The 4,578-nt window shown below is 53.3% G+C and overlaps 1 pseudogene; it reads right to left on the bottom strand.

Moving 5' to 3' along the window:
* Nucleotides 1-1,812: 1,812 nt before the first annotated feature.
* Nucleotides 1,813-2,870, bottom strand: LOC119298161 (annotated as a pseudogene).
* Between the last annotated feature and the right edge of the window lie 1,708 nt (nt 2,871-4,578).

Here is a 4,578-nt window from a genome sequence, read left to right as displayed (position 1 = left end):
CCTGGTTCTGGACTGAATCAGGACTAATGAGCTGACCCGGCCTGGATCTTTGTCTCCTTTTCTACTAGTGCACGTACGTACGATCCTACCTAGAGTTTGTACGTGGAGGTGCAGCTGCGCCACGTCCAAGCTCTAGCTACGATCGTCATCAACCACCGGCAGCCGGCACCGGCTGCCGGACATCCAACTCTCCACTCCATCAAGGTCGTCGTGGAGAACAGCAACGCCCGGCCGGGTGGACCTCTCCTTGTCCCAGCTGATGTTCAACCTCGCCTTCGACGACACGGTGATGGTAAGCCTGGCCGCCGGCCCGTTCCACGTGCCGAGAGCGAGGAAGACCGCCATGCCGCTCGTGCCGAGGGGTTAAATTGTCTGATGGGAAAAATCTCCATTGTACATAAAAGACGTGTTTGCTACTAAATCATCCAGTTCAGTCGATTCTTGCAGAGAGGACGAACCAGTCCGTGAGGACGAGCCGGGAACAAGACGGAAACAGACCGGCGGACGCGAGTAAGAGGGCTGACGGTGCAAGTGCGATCGCCGGCATCGAAGAAGGGAGGTTCAGCGGGACGAACGGGGCGGCAAGGCGGTAGCCTGGTGGAGGTGGGGTTGCTGATCGCGGGTGGGAGTAAGAAGAAAAAGAAGGCGGGAGGAGCAGTCGACTGAATGAAACTGTAAAAAGTGCATGCATTGCATTTGCATATGGATATGAAAAGGTTTACTTGCGCTGGTGCCTACCGTTTTTCAAAACGAGGAGACAACACACATCCACCGACTCTGTTGTGAACAAGATCTGCAACAAAGAATCAAAACTAGACAGGTAGTACGAGGTTGGTTTCCATGGACCAGAAAATGTGCGAAACCGATTTACTCCAGCAACAGAAAGCACAGATATGCCTATAAACCCGTCTTTTCGAAAACTGAGTCCGAACCATCCTCAACAGCATAACAAGCACACAGATGCACTGCCAGCAATAACCATTGCGAAATAATAAACCCACGCTCCATCCATCACAACTATAGCTAACAGAAGATATTTTCAGTCAATGCTTGAGGATTACATGCACACCTTTTTATTTCTTTTGCTTAGTGCTTTAGACTGAATTACAACGCAAGATCACAACGTCCACATACACGGCATACATATTTTACATTCAGCTTGCAGTGCAAAAGTACTACCTCCGTTTCAAAATAAATGACCTAACTTTGTACTAATAACTGACACAGCGAAGTAACACAAGCATCTACTAGTGACGTATTAAGGACGGCACACAAAACCTACAATTGTAGTCAGTCGCTACAAAACAGAGCAACCGAGAGGAAATCCGCCGTCATCGGCTCTTGTCATTTTCGACTGATTGACTGATTCTACCAGTTGGTAGCCTCCCTCATCTGCAACGGCTTCAGTTGGTGCAAGGGCCCAAGCTTAAGGTAATGAAGCTTCTATTCTCCAAAACAAGTCCACATTTAGGTGAGTTATGCGAGCACTGGAACAAGGATGCACTAATTCTGCATCCAGCAGAATGTAACCATGCACACATGATGTAATTGACTCAATAATAATTAAACTAACACACAATGGATAATCAAGGTACGTAGATGGGCGGCTGTCTCAATACTACTACTTTCTTTTATTTCGCGAGAAAGGAAAATAACCATTTACTGACCTGAGCAGATAAAGACGTCTTATAAAAGTGAACAGAGGGAGTAGCAATTTTTGTTCTGAAACATGCACACAACCTCACATAGAGAAGTAGCTTAACCATTACTACTAAAATCTCGATGGCATATATGATAACTGGTCTATAGGCATTACTTCCACATTGTCATGACAATATCCTTAGCCGCGTTCCATTCAGCCGGGAGGATTCTAGCTATTAGCTCCTTGAGAACAGATGGGCAGCTGGACTTGAGATGCTCATAACCTTCGCTTGCCATCATCGCCTCCAAATTGGACGGAGAAGCAAGGAACTGGAAGCAAGCTTCTTTGAGATCATGGAAAACATGCTGCTCCGCTAAAGCCAAGCTGGTTGCCACCATGTTGGCAGCAATGTTATTGCACAATTTTTCCTCACAGATCTGCCTCAGCCTGCCGATGTTGTACCTGTCAGCCGCCACGAGCAGATGGCCGGCCATCACCACATCAAGCACTGGAGGAACCGAGTCGGTGTAAATGAAATGGAGCAAGGACTTGAAAACATCAGCTTCCATGTCACAGATTTCCATATGACCAGAGGAACTCTCCTCCATGGCGCCGAGGAGCTCGGCCCTGAAGACTGACTACCAAGCAGCAAGGACACACCTGTGAGCAGAGAATCTCTGTGCACCGACTTGAAAGGTTAGGTCTGCTGCGTCCTGGTTCTTGAGTAGGTCGCCAAGATGCTGCTGCAGGTCGCTTGGAGGAACCCTTGCTTCTTCGCCATGGATCTCCTTCATGACGGTGACATCGCACCTGATGGTAAGACAATCATCTTTCAGATGCTCCGATCCCTCCAGATAAGGCTTCCTGATGTCAAAGCACCAGTGTGAATCGCCCCTTGAGAAGGTACGTACAGGGATGTTAGAGATGTATGGAGGCACCGGTTCTCCGTTCTCGTCAAGCACACTGACCGTGACTTTCGCCTTCGCATCTCCGGCAGATTCTAGAAGTACAGAAACACAGACGTAATCGGCATAATTCTTACCAAAGCCGTTTGGGTAATATCTCACGACCCAGTCGTGGCCGCCAACACCAAAAAAGAAGTAGAGGTCACGAATTCGTCGTTCTTGAGTAGCGCCTTGGCTCTGGAGTATCCATATACCTTGAGCACACAAGACCTTTCGTCACATCCGGCTACAATGGCAGCAGAGATCTTGCAACGCTCTGCCATTCTGGAGGTGGGCTTGGCGTTGAAGATTTATATACTGCGTCTATCTATATCGATTACTCCTCGCCGCCGCCCAGTGGTCTCATTGGAAGCATGGCCGCTGGTGGCGCTAGGGCGGGAGGGGGTGCGGGGAAGAAGAATCCGGGGACGGTGATTGGAGGAGCGTGGAGCTCGACGGCGGGAGCTGGTGGCGCCGAGGGAGAAGCGGAGAGCTGCGGCGGGAGCGGAGGGGACCCGGGGGAGAGACGCGCGAGAAGGGGTGGCGGCGGAGACGAGAGGGGATTGGCACGTTTGGTTTTCTGCGGGTTGCCGTTTAGCAGCCACGGTGAGAAAAAGGATGGCCGAGATCGGCTTGGGGAGGAGATCGCACGGCCCAGACTGCAATCGCCCTGGGAAGGGATCATCGTATCTTTAGATTTTTTTTTAAACGAGGCAAAAGACTTGCCATTTTCATTGATTAAGAAGATAGTGAGAGTTGCCCGGTTAGTTGAGGAAAACCGGGCTAAAACCAATACAACTCAACCCACAGAACATGGGTACCACCGGCCAACCTGGCCACATGCCAACAGATGGCCACACGCGTGAACAACCGACAACTCCGACTTTGAAGACGAGCATCGCAAGGGAAATATGCAGGACGTGCGCTGACCACGCCCTCCGTAAATGACCACCGAGTGTCTGTCATCGTCACCACCTGGACTCGCTCCACCACAGCTTCGACTTAAAAAACAACTCAGTGACCAACAGAAGAGCAACCTTAGACACGCCGGGAAGATCTGACTACTGAAGCCCGAGCCGCGACCCAAGCTCCTCTCGACGTCATCATCGTTGCCAAACAGAAATCAGCGCCCCCGAAATGGCTGCCTCAGCCAACCACGCAGCGAAGATGCCGCCTCCCATGCAGCGAAGATGCCGCCATCCACTGGTCTCCAGGTTGTGGCCAGCTTCGAGACGATGCCCCCAAGCAGGAAGAAGACGTGAGGCGCCTTCATCGCCCGATCCCACGGATCTGAGGTTTCCCCCCGAAACCAAGGCCATGGGAAGAGGGGAGGAGCACCCCACAACAGCGACGCTTTCAAGAAAGAGCGCGATGCCCGCGGGCGTCGTCGTCGCCGGATCCGGAGAGGCCGGAAATAGAATTTCTCCCGGAGATGCTCAATTGCCACCCGCCCGAACCTGCACATCCAACAATCACCAACCTTCCCGCTGAGGCCGACCCCGAACTGGCCATGGGATCACACGACCCACCACATCCAGACGCACACCACCTCCTAGCCGAAGCCGCTGCCACCGAATCCGGGGCCGCATCCCCGGCACCCTCCACCAGCTGCCAGCCGCGTCGGGCTAGCAATCCAGCCAGATTTGCAGCACCAAGCCAGGAGGGGGCCGCCACCCCGCCCCATCCCGCAGCTGAGGTGCCAGGCCAAAGCCCAAGCACCCCGCAGCAGCCGCTGCACCGCAAGAAGGCGCCGCCGCACAGGCAGAAGATGCCGGCCGCCACGCCATCTGCCAGATCCACGAGCCAGGAGCCACCAAAACGCCGCTAACCGCTGGATCTACAACACCATGGTTCGCCGGAGGAACCGCCACGATGCTGCCGGGCCGAGCACCACCATCTTGAGCGGACAGGCCGCGCGAACAGCGCCAGATCCGCATCTAGCAGCGCCCACCCGCAGTTCCGCGACGCCAGGGAAAACGGCCGCCGCAAGAG

The sequence above is a fragment of the Triticum dicoccoides genome, chromosome 5A (genome assembly GCF_002162155.2).
Source record: "Triticum dicoccoides isolate Atlit2015 ecotype Zavitan chromosome 5A, WEW_v2.0, whole genome shotgun sequence".
Lineage (NCBI taxonomy): Eukaryota > Viridiplantae > Streptophyta > Magnoliopsida > Poales > Poaceae > Triticum > Triticum dicoccoides.
The sequence above is the reverse complement of the archived record's forward strand: the minus strand, read 5'-3'. Positions and strand labels throughout refer to the sequence as shown.